Genomic DNA, 27,829 nt, shown 5'->3' with positions numbered 1-27,829 from the left:
TGCGGTCGTATAAAAATCTAAATTTTATGCATTTGAATAGTTATATACCTTTTATGGCAGGAATTTCATTGCAAACTCCATGATTATTAAAATCTGCTGAGGCTTGAGGTCCTTTAGGATATCCAGTTGTGATTGGTCTTAGTTGATTGTTCAGACTATATGTCTCTTCCAGACATGCATCTGATCCATGGTTTGATACAGTTAATTTTCTCTCCTGAATCTTCACAGAACTGAGCACACTGTAACATTTTCAACATCTCGAATCAGCTGACACTGCTCATGATCACATGCTCAGTATAATTCTAGCCTTTTTGGGTAACTGAGAAGTCAAGTAATGCAATGGTCTGCACGTCTACTCTGAGATGCACAATGTACATGACGTAGTTTAAAATCAATTTTAAGGCACTGCTTTGCTGCAGAAAGCTTATTCTTACAAAACTTGGGCTGTTCATTTGACATACATGTGGATCCCTTATTATGAAGCTCTTCAATCATCTCTTCAAGTCGTGTAAATGTGTCATTTTCATCTGCTGCAATATTGTCTAGACCTTGTAAACTTGTTCTTTTTGAAGCTGCATATGTTTGTAAGATTCTATACAAGGATGATTTTCTTAATGGAGTAAATCAGTATTTTCACAATAAGAAAGATATATATCATATATATATTAACCATCTGTGAAAGACATACTGTTCTGACTACATCTGGAATACTTAGACTTTTGCCACAGAGTCCAATTTCATATCTGGTGTTTCATACATTTAACTAACTGATTGAACAAAACAGGAGTCAGTTAAGAATGCCATAGAATGTTTTAATTTGACAGTGTTCATCCTTTTTCTGGGGTATTTTTCTTTGACCATGTCAACTAATCCTGTGGTTTCAATATCTAATATTTAGACTGATAATACATGTAGCTTGAAATGTTAGGTATGTATCTGTTTATATCTGACTTTGTGTATTTTTTGGACAGAACAGCCAGCAGTTGCTACTTTAATACATTGTTTTCAGTCTGTATGTTCATCTTAAATAATGTTAATATAAATCCTTCAGGTAATGAAGTTGTAATTCCAGAAGATAGTTTTGCTTTCTTTTAAATTCATCAGACTGGCCAGGTGCAATTCAAATATGTGTGATACAACTTCCTCAGTTTTTTTCGTGTATAGTATCTTTTGGTGCAGTCTGATGTACTATTCCAAGTTGTTTTAGTTGCAATTTTAAGGAACTCACAGTATTATTTGAGATCAGTGTCAAACAGTTATTAACATTACCAAGTTGATGATCAGTACATGTACTTCCCTGTGCCACAAAAATTCTGACGTCTGACTCCAATTTGATATCTGTGAATCTGTAATAGATCCCTGAAATAAAAGAATACAATTAACAGATATCTATGAACATGATACATTAATAATTCTTATAATAATATGATTTGCATATATCAATAAATACTTGTACGGGATTGGTCAATTTCATTATTCCCCCTTGGTTTACACTTCAATAAATATAAAAAAGAAGATATGGTATGAATGCCAATGAGACAACTATCCACAAAAGACCAAAATGATACAGACATTAACAACTATAGGTCACTGTACGGCCTTCAACAATGATCAAAGCCTATACCGCATAGTCAGCTATAATAGGCCCCGATAAGACAATGTAAAACAATTCAAACGAGAAAATGATACATTAATAATTCTTATAATAATATGATTTGCATATATCAATAAATACTTGAACAGGATTGGTCAATTTCATTATTCCCCCTTGGTTTACACTCCAATAAATATAAAAAAGAAGATGTGGTATGATTGCCAATGAGACAACTATCCACAAAAGACCAAAATGACACAGACATTAACAACTATAGGTCACTGTACGGCCTTCAACAATGATCAAAGCCCATACCCCATAGTCAGCTATAATAGGCCCTGATAAGACAATGTAAAACAATTCAAACGAGAAAACTAACGGTCTATTTATGTAAAACAAGAGGCTGTCACAACAACAGCAAACCAAATTTATTAACATTTATTTGTATCCTGCCAATATCACAAGAACCATAACTGATGAACGGTGAAAATGAAAATCGTCAATATCAAATTTGACCTCCATTTTGTCATCAGTATCAACATATTAAAATTTGAAAAGCTTAGGTTGAATGGTTCATGAGTAAATGCACGGACACAACTGGAAACGCCATTTTTCAATCTTTCAAGAACCATAACTCCTGAACGGTAAAATTCAAAATCGTCATTATTGAACTTGACCTCCATTTTGTCATCAGTAACAACATATTAAAATTTGAGGAGCTTTGGTTGAACAGTTCATGTGTAAATGCACGGACACAACTGGAAATGCCATTTTTCAGTCTTTCAAGAACCATGACTCCTGAACGGCAAAAGTCAAAATCGTCATTATTGAACTTGACCTCCATTTTGTCATCAGTAACAACATATTAAAATTTGAAAAGCTTTGGTTGAACAGTTCATGGGTAAATGCACGGACACGACTGGAAAAGCCATTTTTCAATCTTTCAAGAACCATAACTCCTGAACGGTAAAAGTCAAAATTGTCATAATTAAACTTGACCTCCATTTTGTCATCAGTTACAACATAATAAAATTTGGGAAGCTTTGGTTGATAAGTTCATGCGTAAATGCAGAGACACGACTGGAAAAGCCATTTTTCAATCTTTCAAGAACCATAACTCCTGAACGTTAAAGTCAAAATCATCATTATTGGACTTGACCTTCATTTTGTTGTCTGTAACAACATATTAAAATTTGAAAAGCTTTGGTTGAACGGTTCATGAGTAAATGCACGGACAATATTTAGTTGCTGCCCGGCCGCCCGCCCGCCCGGTTGCCCGCTGTGCATCCCCAAATCAATAACCGACATTTTTGTCACAAAAATCCGGTTAAAAATGAACGAACAACAAATATGTAACACATAAACAAACGTAAAACCACTGAATTACAGGCTCCTGATTTCATGTTTCTGAAACCACTTTCATAAACTTCAGTGATCTATTCATGCGCAATACACATGCATAAAAGGATCCCAGGATTTTCATCAAATTGAGATTGAAAAACAAATAAACATAACAGTAGACTTTTTTCTATTTAATGCACATATAACAGAAAAAAAACAAGAATGTGTCCATATATAGTACACAGATGCCCCACTCGCACTATCATTTTACATGTTCACTGGACAGTGAAATTGGGGTCAATACTTTAATTTGGCATTAAAATTGGAAAGATCATATCATAGTTAATATGTGTACTAGGTTTCAAGTTGATTGGACTTCAACTTCATCAAAAACTACCTTGACCAAAAACTTTTCTTTATTCATTTATAGTTACAGAATTAATTTTTTTCCTAGTGTGCCAAATAAAAATAGATATGTGCTTTCAGTTACCCAACAATAAGTCAAATGAATGAATGGTTCATTAAAGTGCAACCTGTATATATACAAAACTAAATATCTAGTACAAAAAATTAACTATTTTTTTATATTATATTAAGTAAAGATAAAGTACTAGTAGTAAAAGTAGCAAAAAAAATATCAATTTAAAAACTTGTTTCATGGCACTGAATGAATTAGTCCCTGTTATTTCTTATCTTTACATCAAAATGATACGTATTTTTAACAAAGTTATCTAACAAATAGTCTATTAATGCGTAGTTTTCTCTAGGTATATTTTTTCTGTCTACCGTCCGTCTGTTGTCATTATCGTGAAAATGCGAATTTTTGTCATATCTGGTCCGGTTCCAATCCGTAGTTTACACAAAAATGTGCAATGGCGGCCGTAGAAAAATTTACGAAAATGAGTTCGAGAATAAACATTGTTTGACAAGAGATTGTGAATGAATAAGACGCTTTTAATGCATTAAATGAATTAAACATAAACTTAAGCCAATTAGGATCACTTTTTAAAGAAGTATCAAACTTATTTTAGCTCAAAACCAAAATTCTCGCTCTCGTATTACCGGAAGAGAAAGAAAGTATTTTTTGGAGACTCGAGTTGCACAAATAAACGACCTTTTAAAAAATAAAAAAATCGTCTTAATCTTTGAAATTTCGTAATACAAAACATAGATTTCGAATTGTTTTTGTAATTGAATTTTTCCATGTCGAAATTGGTGATTGCAGACACGTGGCAAGTGTCAGCTTGGGATATTCGCATCCAAACAGTTATCACCCTGAGGGCAATTAACACCTGGCTATTCAATCTCTTAATTGCCTTTAGTGTCCGACTTAAAGGGATTACAATTAAAGGTGATTTAATTTTTATGATTATAATCGATAATAGATGAAAGTTCAAAATTGAGGACAAGTAAAATAGCATCTTCAAAATAATTATAGCGTAGCGGGAATTATTATAGCATCACGGTGAAAAAATATAGTGTCGTGGTACCGCGACGCTAAAACGGCCTGGGGAGAACACTGTCACCCTGCTAAGCCGAACCATTTTCTTTGTAAAAGTTATCTCCCTATTCACTGTTTTTCATCTGTGTGCATCTCCTTCGTAACAAAAAAAGATATCGACAAAATTCTTTTTACAAATTGTTCGTTACATCCTCAGTAATTTTTGGCTTATTTGGATCGAAGCGATTTGATGAAATTTTTATGGAGTTATCTCCCTTAACAAAATAAATTTGTCGGTATGTTCATTTAACTCATAAACAGTTAACCGTATAACCCTGGAATGTTTTTATTTGAGTCCCCTAGGTCCTAACTTAGAAAATGAGGTCAAGGTCAAAGGTCAAGGTCAAGTTCTCAATTGTGACTTTTGCTTGTTTTTGCATTTTCTCCGACACTTTGAAAGATACATACTAAAGAACAAGTGCAAAATGTAAGCTTTATTGTAATGAAGATATGCTACATTTAGTCTTATACAATTTAATGGCATCTTATAGGAGTTGTTGCCCCTCAAATGTCTTGATATGAGGTTATTTGATTATGACTTCAACTAAGTTCATTATAAAGGCATTTGACCTTGTACAAAAGATTAGGTGACAAATGACCTTGAAAAATGACTACCGGAAGTAGCCTTTTTTGCAATTTTTTCATCTCAAAGTACCCAGAATCAATATATTTTGTCATATAGATACATAAACTGATTACTGGAGACTAAACATGACTTCCAACAAACCGGAAGTGGCCAATTATTTCCCCTTCTACATACAATAGTATATAGAAACTATATATTTTTGGAATCAGTGTGAAATAAGCTATCATATGAGACCGGAAGGGACATTTATTTCACCGGAAGTAGCATATTATCTCCCTTTTATCACTCAAAAACATAATTAAACCATTATTTATCTCATCAGTATGAAGAAACTATCTTCTTATCAAAATTTCTTTGGTGTGGAAAGACTTTCAATTGTTCTCTGAACAATTTGTTTTTAATTGTATTTGTTCTGATTATTATTATTTTTTTTTTTTCCGCAACATTCTAAAATTTTTATTTCACAATATGTCGCTTAGATATTTTGTATATTGTATCGTATAGTTTATACGGCTTTAAATCTCACCCTGCTAAGACGAACAATTTTCTTTGTAAGAGTTATCTCCCTATTCACTGTTTATCATTTGTGTGCATCTCCTTCGTAACAAAAAAGATATCTACAAAATTCTTTTTCTTAATTGTTCGTTACATCCTTAGGAATATTTGGCTAATTTGGATCAAAGCAATTTGATGAAATTTTATAGGAGTTATCTACCTTTACAAAATAAATTTGTCGGAATGTATTTTTAACTTATAAACCATTAACCGTACGGAATGTTTTTATATGAGTCCCCTAGGTACTAACTTAGAAATTGAGGTCAAGGTCAAAGGTCAAGGTCAAGTTCTCATTTGTGACTTTTGCTTGTTTTTGCATTTTCTCTGACACTTTGAAAGATACATATAAAAGAACAAGTGCAAAATGTCTGCTTTATTGTAATGAAGATATGCTACATTTAGACTTATACAATTGAATGGCATCTTATAGGAGTTGGTGCCCCTGAAATGTCATTTCATTATAACTTCATTTAAGTTCATTATAAAGGCATTTGACCTTGTACAAAAGGTTAAATGACAAATGACCTTTAAAAATGACTACCGGAAGTGACCTTGGGAAAACCGGAAGTAGCTTTTTTTGCAATTTTTACATATAAAAGTACTGAGAATCCATATATTTCGTCATATAGATACATAAACTGATTACTGACGACTAAAAATGACTTCCAACAAACCGGAAGTGGCTAATTATCTCCCATTCTACATACAATAGTATATAGAAACTATATATTTTTGGAATCAGTGTGAAAAAAGCTCTCATATGAGACCGGAAGTGACATTCATTTCACCGGAAGTAGCATATTATCTCCCTTATATCTCTCAAAAATATAATTAAACCATTATTAATTGCATCAGTATGAAGAAATTATCTTCTTATCAAAATTTCTTTGTTGTGGAAACTTTCAATTGTTTTAATTTTCTTTGGTTTTTCTTCTGACATCAGACTCAGACTTCTCTTGAACTGAATTTTAATGTGTGTATTGTTATGCGTTTACTTTTCTATATTGGCTAGAGGTATAGGGGGTGGGTTGAGAAAATTAAAATAATACAAGACTAACAAAAGCCAGAGGCTCCTGACTTGGGACAGGCGCAAAAACGCCTGCATTTTTGCGCCTGTCCCAAGTCAGGAGCCTCTGGCCTTTGTTAGTCTTGTATTATTTAATTTTAGTTTCTTGTGTACAATTTGGAAATTAGTATGGCGTTCATTATCACTGCACTAGTATATATTTGTTTAGGGGCACTCTGAACGACGCCTCCGGGTGTGGGAATTTCTCGCTACATTGAAGACCTGTTGGTGACCTTCTGCTGTTGTTTTTACTTGTTGTGGTCTCTTTGACACATATCCCATTTCCATTCTCAATTTTATTTAAAAATGTATAACTGTATAAAATTAAGATTCATACACAATTCCGGGAAATTTCATGAATGATTTGGTGAATTTACGTCATGGCAATTTAGGCAAAACACAATGTCATACGATAGAAAACTTTCAAAGGGAAGATTATTTCGTTACTTGTACACTTCAAATTCAGTTTATATCTAGTTAAAATGAAGTTTTTGAGGTAAGTGCTATTTCTTTTTAAATCCTGTTGCATTTATCGGACATTTATGGTTTTTAGAAAGTAAAGATGGTGGCATACTCCTTAGTTACAATATTCCATTGTGCTTTTGGTGGTAAATATAGTAGTCATCAATTAAATGATGTTAATTAATAATCGCTTATGATTGCCTGAAGAATTATAAGGATTAAACACATTTTTTCTAGAGGTTATTGATGTGTAAACTGGGTCTCTTACTCACAAACAGGGTTTACACTGGCAGTTGCCATTTTCATATTTTGAAAAAATAATAATTGTGGTGAATAAATTCCATCATTTGCAAAAGAATTTAATCTTGTTTATTTGGTTTGTTTTGAGTTTCTGATCAGACAATACTCTGAATTGACCTTAAGCTTGTTAAAATTTTGACAAAAAATCAATAATCAGGTTGCATTTAAGATGGTACCTAACACAACAGGGAGATAACTCTGTAAAGTCATCTAAATGTTTTAATTACGTTGTGTTGTAAAAGGAATATTTAGCTTCTCAATGATCAAAATTGGTGTTTGTCAAACTGCTATATAACCAGTGTAATTCTTCTGACAAAACAGTTGGTTCAAAATTTTTGAAATTTTTATATTTTTGTTAAAGGGTCAAAGTACATACTTGACAAAATTTTATGAAAATTAAACGAGCCAAATTAATTTTAGTGAAAGTGTTGGGTACCACCTTTTAAAATAGCTATAAGCAACAAAGAACTAATTGATGAAGGTGTTAATTGTATTGTTTGACAAAATGATATGATTAAATGACATATATGTCACATGTCACATAAAGGATTTTACCACTTTGCGTCGCACGTGTTTAAAGCCAACTTTTGGCTTTGATATAGATAATTGATTTGAAATGGTCTTTTTTCATTAAAGTCGTTTTGGCGATGCATGTGTTTCAAGGATAGTTTTTACATCTCAACTTTTTCATATTTTTACGTCAACTTTTTCATATCATTGGTTTGGAATAGAAAACTGTCCGGATGAAGGAATATATTCAACAGGTTGAGATCAACAACTCAAATGCATGTTAACCCTTCAATGTATTTTTTTTTTTTTACTACAAATGTAATGAGGGATCCATTTAAAGTGATACAAAATTTGTTTTGTTTTAAAAAAATAAGAAACCTTTCCTAAAGAGCTTTACATCTATCTGCAATTATAAGGTCAGACATGTCCAGGAATTTATTTTCTTTCTGAACTTGTATCTCTTCTTTAAAAGTGAAAGTAAGTGGACCCCTCTTTAAGGTAAGTTGTTCCAAATATAATGGATCCCCCCCTTCCCTATAAGCTAAAAAAGCAAAGAGCTTATTTTAAACCAGATGCTCTGCATGGCGCAGCTTTATATGACCGCAGAGGTTGAACCCTGAACGGTTGGGGCAAGTATGGACACAACATTCAAGCTGGATTCAGCTCTAAATTTGGATTGTGATTAAATAGTTGACACAGCATAGGTTTCTGACACAGAATGAATGTGGTCTAATAAACTTAAAATTTGTTTTTTGCCTTTGAGCAATTCACTATGCTGTTGAATATAAATCCTCTCAAAAATATGTTTGAAGAAATTTTCTTTTTATTCATGAAATCTGAAATGAGAAAAATTGATCCCCCCCCCTTCCCCCCCCAATTTTTTTTTCACATCTCCCTTTCCCTTATTCCAAAACTGATCTCAATCCAAATTTCTAATGGAGTTTGCAACAATAACTACTCATTTAAATACATCATAAAATATTAAAATGTAACAAAAGTGCTTGTTATCACTGAATGGTAAAGATTGTTTTAATTTATCAGTTGGTAGTAAAAGTAAATATACATTGTATATTGTATAAAACAATGATTTAAGTTGATTCAACTACTATTCTGGACAAAGAAAGGTAACTCCAATTGAAAATTTCTTGCTATTGCGCAATATTGTGCAATTAGATATTTCTTGCTATTGCGCAATACTGTGCAATTGAAAATACTTGCTATTGCACAATACTGTGCAATTGAAGATTTCTTGCTATTGCTGAATACTGTACGTGCAATTGAAAATTTCTTGCTATTGCACAATACTTAATATAATAATTTTGGATCCTGATTTGGACCAACTAGAAAACTGGGCCCATAATAAAAAATCTAAGTACATGTTTAGATTCAGCATATCAAAGAAGCCCAAGAATTCAATTTTTGTTAAAATCAAACAAAGTTTAATTTTGGACCCTGATTTGGACCAACTTGAAAACAGGGCCAATAATCAAAAATCTAAGTACATTTTTAGATTCAGCATATCAAGGTGTAATACCACCATTGATTTTTCCCTATTAGTCTTTGTTAAATTTGCACTTTTCAAAAAAATGTGCAGAATTTATCTTTGTTTCAAATAAAGAAATACTTGGCATGAGTAAAGTTTTATCCTGTCCAGTACTATAGAAAAAAATTCACATAACATTTAATTACATATAAGAAAATAACCATCATTGGAAGTTAATCAATCAAATGTCTCCCCTTATTTTATCTGTGTACAAGGTTTAGTCACCATGTAACCTCAAGATTACAAAATTTTCTATAGAAATCCAAAATAAAAAATAATGGTGTTTTGAAATACCCAACACATATGTTTATGACACAGAAATGTTTTTACTGTAATAAAATGTAGGATTAATTACCTACAACTGTCAAATTCAAGGGAATATTTTTTTAGACCTACTTTCGTATACAACCGGATGTGACGTACCATGATTTGGTGGTATTACACCTAGAACCCCAAGGATTCAATTTTTGTTAAAATCAAACTAAGTTTAATTTTTGACCCTTTGGACCTTAATGTAGACCAATTTGAACACGGGACCAAAAATTAAGAATCTACATACACAGTAACATTTTTTGTAGATTCGGCATATCAAAGAACCCCAATTATTCAATTTTTGATGAAATCAAACAAAGTTTAATTTTGGACCCTTTGGACCCCTTATTCCTGAACTGTTGGGACCAAAACTCAATCCCAACCTTCCTTTCATGGTCATAAACCTTGTGTTTAAATTTCATAAATTTCTATTAACTTATACTAAAGTGATGGTACGAAAACCAAGAAAAATGCTTATTTGGGCCCCTTTTTGGCCCCTTATTCCTAAACTGTTGGGATCTCAACTCCCAAAATCAATCCCAACCTTCCTTTTGTGTTGATAAACCGTGTGTTTAAATTTCAATGATTTCTATTTACTTATACTAAAGTTATTGTGCAAAAACCAAGAATAATGCTTATTTGGGCCCCTTTTTTACCCTAATTCCTTACAGTTGGAACCAAAACACCCAAAATCAATCCCAACCTTCCTTTTGTGGTCATAAACTTTGTGTCAAAATATCATTGATTTCTATTCACTTAAACTAAAGTTATAGTGCGAAAACCTAGAAAATGCTTATTTGGGCCCTTTTTGGCCCCTAATTCCTAAACTGATGGGACCAAAACTTTCAAAATCAATCCCACCTTCCTTTTATGGTCATAAACCTTGTGTTTGAATTTCAAAGATTTCTATTTACTTAAACTGAAGTTTTAGTGCGAAAACCAAAAGTATTCGGACGACGACAACGACGTTGACCCCAACGTGATACCAATAAACGACCAAAAAATTTTCAATTTTTGCCATCGTATAAAAAGTAGTGTTTAGTGTTTCTTCATTACAATTTACAATGTAAACTAAAAGATGAGTTTGAGAATAATCATAGACAACAATAGGGCAAACTCATTTTGGTTGGGGGAGGGGGGGGGAAGATAGAAAGAAGGGAAATTTCAAACAAACAGTATATTTATGATACTTGGCGAATAAAATAATAAAGTGGCGAAAAATACATTGTTCTGGCGAGAGGTGGCAAAATTAATGATTGACCCAGGGGAAACCCTGCTCACAAACTTGACATATATATACAAATCTGAATACTGTAAATTCAGAAATTATTGCGAGGTTTTTATTATTGCGAATAATGCGACTGAGTTGTAAACGCAATAATTAAAACTCGCATTCTGTAATATTTCAACTGAATTAAGCATGACTTTTCTCAAAATCGTAAAAATTAAAATCGCATTCAAGTGTAAAATGACAAAATCGCAATAATAAATGCACGCAATAATTTCTGAATTTACAGTATTTAGTTTGTGAGTTAATCGCCCCGGTTTACACAGCCATTACAGCAATAACCTCTAGAAAAATGTGTTTAATCCTATAATGTTCATGATGTTTGCAAGTATTGAAGGTATATAAAACTCTATGTTTTAAATTTCTCAAATAAACCAATATTAAGGTATTATCTTAGGCTACATGAACATGCTAATTGTCATCATATTCATGATATTGGATGGCTGTGAGACTTACTGTATCTATCCTAAATTTCTAATCAACAATAATTTTATAAAAATTTAAATTATATAAAATTATATTAAAATTGGATTGTGATTAAATATTTGACACATCAAAAGTTCCTGACTTAAAGAATTTGATCAAAGAACTTAATATATGACATGTATGACATTACATTACCTTCTGTATTACCCAATATTCTAAATCTAAATACACATGGTTAGAATCAGCATATCAGAAACCCCAAGAATTCAATTTTTGATAAAATCAAACAAAGCTTAATTTGAACATAAATTTGGACCAATTTGATACAAAGGCTCAAAATCAAAATCTAAATATAGCCAATATGATTAATTTTTTTTGAAATCGAACGAAATTTAATTGGTCTCTGAAATTTAAGAAAATTTGAAAACTGGACACAAACACTAAAATATGGATACAAATTTCATTTTTTCTTCTTATTAAAATCAAACTAAGTTTAATTTTGGACCCTTTGGATCTAAATGTGAACTAATCTAAAGGCAATTATTATTAATTTCTTTGTCGTCATTGCTTGTGGAGAGTTGTCTCATTGGCAATCATACCACATCTTCTTTTTTTTTATAATATTGGACTTTTTGGACTTTAATATGGATTAATTTAAATTGGTTCAAAAATAAACAAGAGTGCACACGCTGAAATGTCTCGCCTTCTATACTAATCATTGATATTATGTTGATAGTCCTAAGTATAAAGTTAAGCATTATAACAACTGTCACATAAACCTAACATTAACCAAGATAACTAAACAAAGACCAATGAACCTTGAAAATGAGGTCAAGGTCAGATGAACTATGCCAGGCAGACATGTACAGCTAACAATGCTTCTATACAACATATATAGTTGACCTATTACTAATAGTTTAAGAAAAATAGACCAAAACACAAAAACTTAACATTGTGCAATGAACTGTGAAAATGAGGTCATGGTCAAATAAAACCTGCGCGACTGACATAAAGATCATAAAATATTTCCATACACCAAATATAGTTGACCTATAGCATAGAGTATTAGATAAAAAGACCAAAACTCAAAAACTTAACATTGACCACTGAACCATGAAAATGAGGTCAAGGTCACATGACATCTGCCCGCTAGACATGTACACCTTACAATCATTCCATACAACAAATATAGTAGACCTATTGTATATAGTATGAGAAAAACAGACCAAAACACAAAAATTTAACTATAACCACTGAACCATGAAAATGAGGTCAAGGTCAGATGACACCTACCAGTTGGACATGTACACCTTACAGTCCTTCCATACACCGAATATACTAGCCCTATTGCTTATAGTATCTGGGATATGGACTTGACCACCAAAACTTAACCTTGTTCACTGATCCATGAAATGAGGTCCAGGTCAAGTGAAAACTGTCTGACAGACATGAGGACCTTGCAAGGTACGCACATATGAAATATAGTTATCCTATTACTTATAATAAGAGAGAATTCAACATTACAAAAAATTTGAACTTTGAAAATGAGGTCAAGGACATTGGACATGTGACTGACGGAAACTTCGTAACATGAGGCATCTATATACAAAGTATGAAGCATCCAGGTCTTCCACCTTCTAAAGTATAAAGCTTTTAAGAAGTTAGCTAACACCGCCGCCGCCGCCGCCGCCGGATCACTATCCCTATGTCGAGCTTTCTGCAACAAAAGTTGCAGGCTCGACAAAAATCTTAATGCAGTTAGTATAAGCATATCGTAGTACCAGAATAATTAGTTTGTGGTGTAATCACACAGATTAATTTGGGATCCTTTGGACCTCAACATGCGCAATGTGGACCAATTTAAAAGTAAGGCCAAATTTTCAAAATTCAAATACATTACAGGAATCCAAATGGTCACCTCATGTACATTAGTTTTCAAAGAGGATCATCTATGGACCATTTCACAAGTGTTGTCCTGATTGGCTCAGAAATTCAGAGGATAAAGTTTTAAAGATTTTTTTTTATCATGAATTACTTGTACTTCAATATATATGTACTTCTTATTGGCTATTCAGTTTGAGAGGAGAAGATTGAAAGATGTAATTTGAAGAACAGCAGATGTAAAAATGCCAGCTACTACTCATCCAACAAGAGCTCACAAAGCAGTTGAAGTTATTATCCATCATTGTCCATAATTACCTTATCACTGGTTTGAGATGCATAAACATATTTTCTTTTCCTAGTATTGTAATGACTCTCTGGATCAAATTGATTTTCCTGCAAAAATTATGAAATTTTAACAAGAAGGCATGCAATGTCATATTACAAATACCAATTATCCCCCTTGTAGTTCCAATTTTCTGCTTACAGGCAGTACATGTACATTGTGTAGGTGTTTGATAGATCTGAAAAGTGCTCAAATATTACAAGTTATCACTGTGAAGTTCATACATAAAATAGTCAGTATAAGAAGTAGTTTCAGAGAAACATGTGACTGAAATTGAGTCACTGAATTTTTTAGGACCAACTGGCCAAGGACAAATGGAGTGACACAATATAGCTCCTACTTTTAGAGTTAACACAGTTCTATTTACAGATCATTACATAAAAAAAAATTTTTTAAAATCATTTGAAGTCCTTTTCATGCTTTTCGGGCAGATCATTACATATTATTTTTTTTTCAATTTCATTTTAAGTCCTTTTCGGCCAAGTTTTCATTTATGCCAATCAAGGTTACTTTTTTTTTTTAATTTTTGATCATTTCCAGATCATTGACAAATTAAAACATGAATATTTAATCAAAGCATGCAAAGTATTAACAAGAATGTGTCCATAGTACACGAATGCCCCACTCGCATTATCATTTTCTATGTTCAGTAGACCATGAAATTGGGGTCAAAACTCTAATTTGGCAATTAAATTAGAAAGATCATATCATAGGGAACATGTGTACTAAGTTTGAAGTTGATTGGACTTCAACTTCATCAAAAACTACCTTGACCAAAAACTTTAACCTGAACGAACAGACAGACAGACGGAAGGACGGACGGTCGGAAGGACAGACGCACAGACCAGAAAACATTATGCCCCTCTACTATCGTAGGTAGTAGACCATAAAAATGTAAGAACTTTACATTTTTGATATATTAGATTTTTTTCATGACTTACATGTACTGGACTAGACAATCATAATGAACTACATGTACATGTATAAAGTATACATTACATGTACATGTTTATAGCTACATGAACTAAGAACATTTTTTTTAAAAGTTTTGTTTGTACATGTACATACATCTATTAATGGCTCCGGTGGTACTTGTACAATGTAGCTGAGCTGGTAAATTCTCTTCCTCAGTCATACATGTAGCATTCTTTTGACTGCATCTCTTGTATATGTTGTAGCAGACTATACATAATCCTGTGCAAATTGAAGAAAAAAATCATATGTCATAAGCTGTCCATGTTATGCAAACATTTGAAAATCATAATAAACAATGATTAACTGCAGCTAATATTTTCCACCTGAAGTAGAAATTAAAAAAAAATATATCTATCATGTTCAGTTCATCAAAAAATGTTTTACCCATGTGCATATATACTACATACATGAACATGTATGTCTATGTGTATACATGTATATTGTCATGATTGTGTTCAATACTATAAAATTGTGATAGGAGTAAATCGGTAAAAAGATTGTGAACAGCTGGATTCATATTTATGATTAAAACAACATTAATAATAGTTTTTTTTTTCACTATTATAGGTTGCACTTGTGTAAAACCAGCAATGCAGTTTTCCATAGGAACTGCCTAAATTGCATATGCAGTCACTCTTCATTCAGGAAGTTTTGAGGAGAATGTTATATTTCCCTGGAAAGGAGACATGCACTACTTTTTTTTGCACTAATAAAAACATATAGCTGTGCCGCATATTTTCAAGTTTTACTGCCCTCCATTTATAAACATTGCAGGTTCGCACTGAATTTTTCCATTAAATTTGACTCAACACCCAAATGTCTTCCAGTCCTCCTGAAAAATAAGTTAAATAAATAGACATTTTTATTTATATCCATTTAATTCTCCAATCAAGTCTTAATTAAAAAAAAATTACTTTGCATCCATGGCAACAACTATGTAAACAGTAGCAGTATTTTATGCACATTCAATTTCTCCCCAAAAGAGGCGTGACTTGCAAATCACACGTGATTTACAAAGTGCAACCTATACTGTACTTTCAAACCCCTTTTAGTATCAAAATATTCTTATATTCTTGTTGTTATTTATGTAAGTAATAGAAAATAATAAGTTACAATGGTAGTTTTTTCATTATTGTATTTTTATAGTACTTCTAGTAACTATACCCTGTTTGCGGCAAGATGTGTTTTTTTCCTGTTCACTATTTTTTTTTTTTTTATTCAAATTATTATTTTTTTTGTCTACTTAATAAACTCATTATATATTTGTGTTTTTCTTGTGCCTTTGTGTAATAGCTATTTGAATCATGGTTAGTTTTACTACAATCTGTTTATTTTGTTGAATTTTTGTCTTCTTTATGTACTATACCATAAAATGCATAAAAAGTTGTCATACAAGCTTCAAAAAACTATCCCTATAACAAAAACATACACCTTATCTTTACTTTCTGTTTATGTTATAGCACACAAGCCTGTCAGCACTGATAAAAAAATTAAATGAAGAGAGGTCAAATTATATGAACTTGTCAAATTACAAAATAATGAGATTAGCCATCATGATGATTTTTATATGATTTATATAAAAAATCTTACATCTGGGGTCACCTTCAGTTCCATCAGATATAAACAAAAAACTTAGTCATTCATGATTGTTTAGTTGTAAGGTCCTATATTTGATGTTTAAATATTAAAATACTGGAATAAAGTGCATTTCAAACAATTCTTACAATAACAATGGGTCTAATCCCATGGCGTCTAAGGAAATACACATTTCAGAAAGGAAACAAGCCATATAATAAGGGGAAAAAATACAGAAATAAGACTTTACCTGCTGAAAAAGGCAAATTTGTGAGACTACCAAAAGACTTGTATGACTTAGTGACTAAATCTGTTCATAAAAAGAATGTTCAACTAATTCCTGCCTCTACAAAGTCAGCTCGCTTTCTAAGGCCGAAGCCTCCGACAAAAACAGAAGTTGAAAAATGTGCTGAAAATGAAACAAAAACAGGGTAAGAATACTTTTTTTGTTATTAAGCTTTCAAAAATAATTAAACTTGCTTAAAAAAGCCATTTATAAACAACTATGAAGAAAAAGGCATGTGTCTTATATGCCAATTCTTTAAATGTGACATCTGAAGAAAATGCAAGCTAGGATTATACTTATTTTAAAATTTCTAGTCCTATATATATTTTCAAGAGCTAAATAGTGCATGGTTTTTATATATAATATATATAAAAACACAGGCAAAGAAAAAAATATGCACTTTTGAGAGTACATTTGATCAAAAAGCTTATTTAAAGAAAACACTATTGTAAGGGAGGTAATTCAAAATAAAATTATTTTCACATTTTCCAAACTTAGTTTAACAAATAAAAAAACTAATTCACTTCAATTTTGGCAACATTTTTCAACTTCAGGTCAAAGAAAAATAGTTTTCGACTCCTTCGGATCAATGAACTTGAACAGATGTGGAATGAGGTTTTCCTAGAACACAGACAAATATCCCCTATGTGTACAGGGTTCATATCATGGGATTTAAGTGCAGAGCAGCAAAGAGGGGCTGCCTGGAGGGAAAAGGCAAGCTGCAATGAGTGTTCTTACCATTCAAAAATGTTCAACCTTTACAATGAGGTGATCGCTAAGAAACGTGGTCGTCGAACAGCAGCTATTAATCTATCCATACAAGTCGCACTTAATCATATAGCTATCAGCACAACTGGTCTACAGAAATTATTTCTTGGTTCTAATATACCAGCTCCTTCCACTTCAAGTATGCAACACAGTGCTAATGTTGTTTCTGAAATTATAGAAGAGTACAATCAAAAGGATTTGGTTCAGAAAAGAAAATTAATTAAGGAAATAAACATATTAAGAGGTGATAATCCTAATATTATTAACATTCAGGCCTACGGAATGTATAATAACCCTATTTATTCCGGAATGGGTAAAACACCATTTCAACCAGCTACCCAATGTACATATAACATGTTAGAAAATAATACTTATAAGCACAGTATTGTAAGCACAAGACAAGTGTCTAAGCTTTGCTCAAATAAGAGTGAACATAAAACAAAAACAAAAGTTAAATCTCACAAAGGTCACTGTTCCGCAAACATTGAAATGCATGACAGCATAGGCAGTGAGGAGCGATGGGCTAAAGACTGCTTGTTAGACCTGAAAAATGATGGTCTGGAAGTTCAAGAAATTACCACTGACCCTGACAGCAGTGCATTTAGAGCTGCAGAGTCTCTTTTTAAAGCTGGTACAACCAATACTCAGCCAATTCATTTTCTAGATACAAGACATGTGTCCGCAAATCATAGAAATTTTATTAAAAAAATTTCAGGTCTGAAGGAAATAATGCCGGCACGATTAGTTTCAGAGAAAGATAAAATGCTAAAAAGGTTTGCATTAGAAATGGCAGCACGTTGTCAGGCAGAGTACAATGCTGCCTTTGATAAATTCAATATGGACTCTGTACGGGTAAAAGTTCACCTATCATATGCATGTCATGTTGGATTTTAAGAAAGCTTTTGATGTAGTAGATCATGATATCCTCTGTAAAAAACTTGAAATTTATGGATTTGATAATACTGCTGTTTCTTTTTTTCAATCGTATTTGAATGAAAGAACTCAACAAGTACAAATTGGTAATGCTCATTCTGAAAAACTTCATATCAAGTATGGTGTTCCCCAAGGCTCCATATTAGGCCCCCTTCTGTTTATATTATACATCAACGACCTTCCTATTTATATGAAAAATTGTTGCACTGATTTATATGCCGATGATTCAACCTTACATCTTTCTGGTAATTGTTATCAAACTCTTCAGTCAAAGGTACAAGAAGATTTACATGGTGTAGAGGCATGGTGCAATGATAACAATATGTTCATCAATAAAAATAAAACAAAATATATGATTATTGGAACGAAGCAAAGAGCAATGCCACATTACAATGAGAGTTGTTTAACTATTAACAATCAAGTGATACAATCTTCCACATGCGAAAGTCTTTTAGGCATTAAAATTGACCCTTCCCTCACATGGACAACCCAAATTGACTTGATCTGCTCAAAAATATCATCTAGACTATATCTACTATTAAAGATTAAAAAATTTCTAAATCTAGACTGCAGAAAATTATTCTATAATGGTTATATCTTGCCACTTATTGATTATTGTTGTATAGTGTGGAGTAGTTGTAGCAGTGAGGGTTTAAAAAGGATATTAAAATTACAAAAGAGGGCTGCTAGATTAATACTAGAAACAGACCCATTCGCTCCTTCTGCACCCTTATTCAAACACTTAAACTGGATGACAGTTGAACAGAGAATAAAATATCATAAGTTAGTGATGACATTTAAGTGTATTAATAATGATGCCCCATCATATCTTACTAACAAGTTTCATTATGTTTCAGACAGAAATCCATACCCCTTGAGAAATGCTGTTCAAGGAAACCTCATACTCCCTAAACCAAAAACAGAATTATTCAAAAAATCTTTTATGTATTCTGGACCATTCTTGTGGAATAATTTGCCAATACCGTTAAGAAATATTACAAATATTAATTCTTTCAAATACAAAATAACAGATCATTTATTGAAATCAACCTAGCTGTATAAATAATATAAAAAACTGATCATGTCATCATGTTTATTTTTTCATCACATTTTATCAAGTTGTATTGAACATTATTATCACACTTGACTTTTTATGCTAATGTATGTATGCAATGTACTAGTATATGTTTGTGTTTTGTTTGATTTTTCATTACGAGGGCCTCAGGGAAGATTAGTTATATAGCTAACTGTGTAACCCTCTTAAAATAAAGTATTGTTGTTGTTGTTGTTGTTATAGTTTCTTGCTATAAGGGTGATCATAACGGGTGTACAAAATATTCCCTTGTTTGTTCAAATAGGAACAGTTTGAAGACATGGACTGAAAAATCAGCTTATCTGAAAAATAACTTTAAATTAAATAAATCAGAGAACACAGCAGCATTGTTACGTGAATGCGTAAAATATCGCCTTGGACCTACCATGCTAAACCGTACATGCAAAAACACTAACACACAAAAAGCTGAAGCAACTAACCGTGCAATACGTGAAATTGTACCTAGCAATGTAACATTTACCAGAAACTATAAAGGAAGGGTACATACAGCTATACACAATGTAAATAATGGCCCTGGAGAATCCATCGTTAAACTCTGTAAAGCGGCTGGGGTTCCCATCGAACCAGGAAGTCGTGCTGCCAGAGGTCTGAAAAATATTCAACAACACAATGAAAAACATAAATTATATAAGCAGTCAAAGCAGTACACAGATCAGAGATGCTCAAAAAAGCATGAACTATATAAAATATATGATGAGTATCAAGAGGAAAAAGACTATGAGAAAAACAAACTTTTACCGACAAAACGGCTGGCCGCAAAACAGCCTCAAGAGTATTCGTTTGCCAAAAAACTCCGATCAAGACATGTTAAAAATAAATAAATTACCTGCATCAGATAAGACAACACGGTAAATGATTATTTGTACACTGTTTTGTCCGTCTACAGAAAATTCTCTCTATGTTTATACTGTGCGACTCTAAAATCAGGTGCTCCGGTTTAATACATTTGGGGTTATGGCAAAGGTGTGAAATATCTAAAGGATCGCCGTTTGGAGAGAAACGGGGAAGATTTTCTTTTAATATTCTTTTATCTAGCATATAAGATAATCTGTGAGCTCTTTCAAGAGTTCTAGTGCCATCAGGCCAATTCATAACTTTTTTCCCATAGACCCCATGCTCCAAACCTCCAACCCACACTGTACAGTCATAATTTCCATAATTTTTTTCACTTTTCTTAGACAAAGCTAAAGCCAATGCATTCCAAAATGATTCCATGTTGTTTCTGTAAAATGAAAACCCAAAAGGGGTCCGAAATTGGGATCCCAGGGAGGCTGAGGGGTGAATTCCCATTATTTACCTTATAGGTTGCACTTGTGTAAAACCAGCAATGCAGTTTTCCATAGGAACTGCCTAAATTGCATATGCAGTCACTCTTCATTCAGGAAGTTTTGAGGAGAATGTTATATTTCCCTGGAAAGGAGACATGCACTACTTTTTTTTGCACTAATAAAAACATATAGCTGTGCGGCATATTTTCAAGTTTTACTGCCCTCCATTTATAAACATTGCAGGTTCGCACTGAATTTTTCCATTAAATTTGACTCAACACCCAAATGTCTTCCAGTCCTCCTGAAAAATAAGTTAAATAAATAGACATTTTTATTTATATCCATTTAATTCTCCAATCAAGTCTTAATTAAAAAAAAATTACTTTGCATCCATGGCAACAACTATGTAAACAGTAGCAGTATTCTATGCACATTCAATTTCTCCCCAAAAGAGGCGTGACTTGCAAATCACACGTGATTTACAAAGTGCAACCTATATTATGAAGAAATAGCTACATTTGTAGTACAATTATTTATGGATCTCAGAAAGGCTGATCCTGAAGTCCCTTTCTTACAAGTGCAGTGTTATCCCCAGAAGATAGCATCCCATTTGGCGTAAAAAAAAATTAACTGTGTCATTTGTCGCGTCTCAGCGATGCTCTATTTCCATTGATTTCCTTTATGTTATACATGTATATGTTTATATTGTTCAATTCATTACTGAGAATACAATTAGACTAATCACTAATACCATGAATACAGTTGTTTCAGTTTTTTTTATTTATTCATTTATAGTTACAGAATTATTTTTTGCCTCTTGTGCCAAATAAAAATATATACAGGGATCTCCATGGATGAAAATTGAACGATGGAGGAACTTTACATTACAAACCGTGTCTACGCTGTACAGTGTAGCGCGGTCGGAAGTATTTTATCCCTCCATACAAGGAATGGTGAACATGCTAATTCATTGCTTATTTAAATTATATTTATTTGAATTTTCATTATAGAATTAGAAGTATCAATATTTTCATTTATTGCAGTTTTTTACCATTCAAATACCAAGTCTTCATGGTCCCCCCTTAGTCGAGAATGACCAAAAGCTGTCATGAAGGTCCCCATGTAGATTTCTTGTATTTTTGGTAATTGTTATGGGGGTTAAAAATCATGATGTGGAGCTTATTTTTCATGGACACTGTCAAATTCAGAACCCATTACCGGTATGGCTGATTTGCAGCAACAACAAAACGGTTCGTACGGGTTATGTAAAAGGTTAAAGAGATTTGTAAAGCAAACGTTGACAAATGAAAAGGTTTTTAATGACTTTATCTGGCAAAGTGATGCTGTACAACATGCATCTTTCGAGTCTGAATAGAAACCGGAAACGCGGATGTATCAATTTGATTGTAATATACGAAATGAATTCGGAATTACGATACGATATTTCTTTACAGGAAATATTTAAGTTTTTACTTTTAAACTTTTAAAGTAATTCTAAATTATCGTTACAGCAGTACTCGAGTTATTGGCGATGAAATAATATTTACTGTTTTGCGTCTTATTTTGTACTTCTTAAGAAAAGGGGGATGCTGATTGCGTAAGTCAAAATAAAGCACGTGTTCGACTTGTTAAACTGTTTTCTTTGTAACTGGATTATTAATTTATTTATTTAAACTGAATCATCATAATCATTTGCTGAAACTTAGTTGATTAATTCGACAAATGGATCGTCTATCCTCAGATAGTATTCTCCTGTCTGGTTTGTTGATCTACCTGTATACAAGCACAGGTACAAGTGATTAGCGATCTTAATCCGGATATCCCTCAGGCGTTAGAACTGTATTGGATTATAACATAAAAAGCCTAAGGGTTATGCAATTACATGCATTTGATTATAATTGATAAAAAATGGCGTCGGGCTACAAAAAACGATGAAGTTTTAAACGATGGCGCAAGACAATTTAACGATGGCGCAAGACAATTTAACGATGGCGCAAGTCATTTGACGATGGCGCAAGACATTTGAACGATGGCGGGGCGCCATCGTTAAACAGGCCATGGAGATCCCTGATATATATGTGGTTTCAGTTACTATAAGTCATGAACATGATGAAAGTAAAATGAATGAATGATTTATCATAGTGCAACTTGTATATATATACAATGATAAACATATAAATATCTAGTACAAAAAAGGAACCTTTTTTTTTATATCAAAAGAGTAAAGAAAGTGTTATAAATAGCAAAAAAATCTCAATTTAAAACTTTTTTCTTCATCATGTCTATGAAATTCATTGTTTCAAGGTACCCAATTGGGCCAATGATTTAGTTCCAGTTGTTTCTAATCTTTACATCTGTACATCAAAATGATATATATATTTTTGACAAAGTTTTCAGAAAAATAGTCTTTTTATGCGTAGTTCTCTATCGTGAAAATGCGGATTTTTGTCATATCTGGTCCGGTTCCGAACCGTAGTGTGCAATGGCAGCCAAATTTTTTTTTAACAAAAATGAGTCCAACAATAAACAAGAGATTGGGAATGAGTGACGCTTTTAATGGATTAAATGGATTAAACGTAAACTAAAGCCAATTATGATCACTTTATGAAGAAGCATAAAATGTATTAAGCTCAAAATCAAATTGTTCGCTCTCAATAGAAAAGTAGTACCGGAAGAGACAGAAAGTATATTTTGGAAAGTTGTAAAAATAAACCAACAAACCTTTTTTTAAGAGAAAAATGGTTTCAATCTAAGATTTTCGTAATACAAAACGTAGATTTCAATAAATGCGACGAAAATATTCATGGGACTGACGGAAGGACAGACAGAGGTAAAACAGTATACCCCCCTTTTTTTAAAGCGGGGGTATAATAAGGAATGGGTTGTCCAGAAATTTTTCAGTATTTACGCAAGAAGAGTTAATTAAGGAAGAGGTTGTCTAGAGATATTCACTTAATTTTATTCACATTTTTTGGGGGTTGATGTAAATATTTTTTTCTCTCATGTAAACTAAATGTGTATTTTTAATTATTTATAAGAGGTAATGGATATTTTTTATACATTTTTTAACCAGTTGAACATTTTGCAGGATTGTTGGTTTAAAGGGAAACTTCGCAAAAAAATCAAAAATTGATATTATGTCCATTCTGTATAAAAATGCTCAAATTTATAGATATTAAAGTTTTATTCCGATAGATAAGAGATCACCATTGATTTTAAATTTTGAGTATCAATTGTCTGCATTCCGCTATTTTGTCATCTTCTCCGATAAAAAAATCATGATATGTCTATAAACCACAAAGATTTGAAGAAAGTAGAAATCTATTTACATATTTTTTCCAAGGGTTTATTTGGAAAAATGTAATATATACTCGTTGTCAATAGTAAAGGACAGATTGGAACATACCAGATATTGATTTAAAAAATGTACGCACTTGTTGTCGATTCGTTTATACGCCTGGATAGAAAGTTACGGAACTATAGCGTAATTTAAAATATATACATGTATACATTGAACATAAGAAAGGAACATACATTTTGTGTAAATTTGGGTAAAAGTTTTGTAAATAGACTAGTCAACGTATGCCAACGGTATGTAATCAACGAATTCGATAGACTTTTGTATACCAAAAGAAGAAGAAGAAGAAGAGAACCAATTTGATTTAAATACAGGTCGATATATAACTTGCTTTGGTTCATCAAAGTTATGAACATAGTAAAATCACAGATTTATATATCAAATAGATTGTTCTCGAATAAAGGAAGAAATTCGTCATCATCACAATTGTTCCGACATTCATGTAATATATATATGCAACTGGAGGTACACTGATAATCCCCAAGGGATGTGAATATTTTCTAGGAAAACTATTAAGTATTACGTACAGTTTCAAATCAATTTCGGGATTTATTTTCTTTCTTGATATTCAATGACAGCAACTTAAAGAATAAACTGCTTGTCCGCTTTAGGGATATTCTTGCCAGTTGAACAGACTTATAATTACATTCAAAAATAGGGAAAGATGACATTAAATTCGTTGTCTGTTGTTTTTAAGTAAAAGTTAATTGAATCATCAAAGTTAATATCCTTTGGTCTTGAATGTATGTTAACTAATTAATGTGTTTTTATAGGCTAGCTCAAATCCTCATCCAAATAATATAATCTATATGTAATAATCCCTTCCTTCCACACAGAGATGTAATGCCAAGCAGTAGACATATAGGTACTAATTAAGTAATTAAATGAACAATAGATAACAATAATTAATCATAAATGTGAAAAGATGTGAAAACAAAAGTATTCGTACATATTATATTCGGCTTCGGTAGAGTTATCTTCAGATAGTTTCAGATATTAATTAATACATGGCTTTCAAAAGTCTAACTCGTACATTTTTTTGCCTAATTAAGACAATCAAAATGCTCTGGTTAACAGGGCTCACACTACTTCAGAATTATAGGGAGAAGTGACTTCTCTTTTTGAAACTGATAGGGAGAAGTGGTGAGATTTGAAAGAGAAGTGCTCATTCGCGCGGGTGCGCTACAATGTTTGGATTTTACAATAGTATAAAGGGCCATATGTAAATAATGTTCTTTTTATGTTGTTCAATTCATATGAGTAAAAAATTACAATTAAAGTAACATTTGAAATTAAAAGTTGTTTAAGTTTTACTAAGGTTCTTGTGAGAAACTACTAACTAAATATCTAGCACTAAAAAAAAAAATTTATTTTAAAAAATGTAAAGAAATTATATCAATTACAATTAATTAAAAATTATTTTGTGTATGAAATTCAGTGTTTCTCATAAAAAAAATATAAAAGTTATTAAGCTGGGCCATAATATATTGATATTAGTATAATAGTCTCAGAGTTAAGCAACTTTAATCAATAGTTTGAAACATTCATAAAAAATATAGGGAATTATATACACCAATCAATTAGATGTAACCAAAAGTCTCTTAATGCGTGTGGGATGCGTAATTTTTCCCTTTGGGATCAATATTCTTCTGTCAGCTGTTCCATCCGTGCGTCCGTAGTAATTATTGTAAAAGTACGGATTTCGGTCATAGCTGGTCCGGTTCAGATCCGTAGTTTAGAAATCGGTCAATGGGGGACGAATGCAAGAAAATTTACAAAAATAAACGATGTTTGACAAGTTATTTGGAAAGGAACATGACGGTTTTAATGCAATAAATGGATTAAACATTTACTGGAGGCAACTTTTATCACGTTTAAATGAAGTAACAAACTTATTTTGCCGCCGAAATTTAGGTTGATGTACGTTTTCGAGTAACAAGCACCGGAACTTGCGAAAATGCACGAAGTGATAAAAAGTTGTTTTTTTATCAAATAACCTGATACACACTGCGAAGACAATGCTTCAACCTCTTTTCTAAAGATAATGAATAGTTTATGTCTGAATTTCTTTAATTATCAGTAAAAAATTGATGTTTCATCAACTTGGTAAAAATTGAAAATGTCCGATGACGGAAGCGACTGAAAGCGACTTTCGTCAAGAACAGGGCGACTTGTTTTCGCTTTTGGGGGTCGGGGAAAGCGAAGTGACGGTCGGGAGGGCGACTTCTTCGCCCAAGTTGCCTGGTAGCGTGAGCCCTGGGTTAAGCTATTTCTAATTTCTAAGTTCCCCTTTTTTATGAGACATAAATCAAGGACAAGCGGTGTATATCATTTCATTCTGACACATGAATTAGGTTTCCACGGCGATCTATTTCTATTCGTCACCAACTTGAGTATGTACTTTAAATGTGTGTATTAAATGCTCCCTTGTTTTATAATCGACTGATCCGAAAAGACAGTCACACCTGGCAAGGTGTGCCCTAGAGGCGTGGTTAAATACTGAAGTGCAAATAACAATTTACCTTTCAACAAGCCATCTACGAGTATTGCCACAGAACCGTGAATACACACACAGTCATAGCAGAGGTAGTAAAAGGTCAATCAATAAGAGTACACCAACATATTGTCTTAACAGATTATTGTACGTTAATTTATTCACTTAATTAGTCCGAAAATGCATTAATTAAAAATAAATTTATAACTTTTTGTGTTGTCTACAAAAATAATTCAAATATATACGTTTTACATAGAAAATTTATCTCATGAATGTGTACAATTGCACGTCTGTGTGTTTTATCTTCTTATTATCAGATGGTTATTAGATAAAGCATAAGTCATTGGTGAGCTTACAATTACGTTAAAATATGATTAAAAGTCAAGACTTTTAATGATTGTATTTTAAATCCCAGCATGCAAAAACCAGGCGAAAACGTCACGACCTACAGGAAGTAGTTAATATTTTTTCATTAATTATTGCAGGGCTTCGTTGTTTCTTATGAAGTTTTTGAAGTAACTATGTTATTAATTACCTGAAAAGAAAAATAATCAAAACGTCAGTCATAGAATGTTGGGAAAACTTTAGATAATAAACTTTTGCATTCTAGCTGCTTGATGCGTTTTAATGCATGCTAAAATCTAGTCCAAATAATTATGACGTCTGGCAAGGCTATTTTATTTTTTTTCTGGGACAACTTCCTAAAATTAGGTGTCAAAGTTCCCCCCAAAATTTGCTCTCAAACTCCAGATGTAAAAAATGGCTTCGGCGTTATGACCTCGTAGGAAGGCGTCCCAGAAAAAAATTAAAATAGCCTTGCCAGACGTCATAATACACCTTATCGCTATTTGTCCGCCATTGCTGGAAATCACACAGGTTCCCGTAAAATTTTGACGTCATAAAACAAAATGTCTGACGCCACAATGGAAAAGTGATTGTTGTTGACGTCAAAAGTTCAAGCGGACGGGTCAGCCGGGAATAGCGATAAGGTGTATTATTTGGACTAGCTAAAATCCAACCCCCATAATAGATCATGAATTTATACATTTTTAGAATTATTTATATTTATTTTATCAAATATTATAGGATGCCGAATTGACTTTAAATAGGTGCTGATTTGACTAGTTCCGATTTAACAAGGTGCCGATTTGACCAGGTGCCGATTTGACTTGAAGTTGTACCCATTATAAATTGCCTTCCGACAGAATTTCGGCTGTAAAATCTCGTCTCTGTCCACATTTCAGTCCTAACCTTTTGAAATGTGATGTAACATCCCCCTGGCAATCAAACAACTTTACTAAATGTGTGCCATGAAGATGTAAACATAAAACATAAATTGATAATGTT

General features: G+C 32.4%; 1 protein-coding gene and 2 long non-coding RNA genes across 5 annotated transcripts in view; all 3 read right to left on the bottom strand.

Annotated features, from left to right (window-relative positions):
* Positions 1-618, bottom strand: part of LOC143059285 (fibroblast growth factor receptor 2-like) — a 29,083-nt gene extending 28,465 nt beyond the window's left edge. For both annotated transcript variants that reach the window (XM_076232766.1, XM_076232767.1), the window contains exon 1: positions 49-618. The gene's annotated coding sequence lies outside the window, so the exon portion shown is untranslated. The remainder of the gene's footprint in view (positions 1-48) is intronic.
* A 15-nt stretch (positions 619-633) lies between these two features.
* Positions 634-27,829, bottom strand: LOC143059283 (uncharacterized). 2 transcript variants are annotated; one of them, XR_012973467.1, is made up of 4 exons: positions 27,664-27,829; positions 14,780-14,905; positions 13,684-13,761; positions 634-1,359 (listed from the first exon to the last, which is right to left on the bottom strand). It is a non-coding gene; the product is annotated as an uncharacterized LOC143059283 (long non-coding RNA). The 2 variants fall into 2 exon arrangements; XR_012973466.1 differs by having other exon boundaries at positions 27,734-27,829.
* On the bottom strand, positions 15,251-22,799 carry LOC143059284 (uncharacterized). The gene is made up of 4 exons (XR_012973468.1): positions 20,660-22,799; positions 19,850-19,949; positions 17,286-17,481; positions 15,251-15,518 (listed from the first exon to the last, which is right to left on the bottom strand). It is a non-coding gene; the product is annotated as an uncharacterized LOC143059284 (long non-coding RNA).

This window comes from Mytilus galloprovincialis, chromosome 14 (assembly GCF_965363235.1).
Source record: "Mytilus galloprovincialis chromosome 14, xbMytGall1.hap1.1, whole genome shotgun sequence".
In the NCBI taxonomy this organism is placed as follows: Eukaryota; Metazoa; Mollusca; class Bivalvia; order Mytilida; family Mytilidae; genus Mytilus; species Mytilus galloprovincialis.
This window is presented reverse-complemented; position numbering and strand designations above follow the sequence as displayed.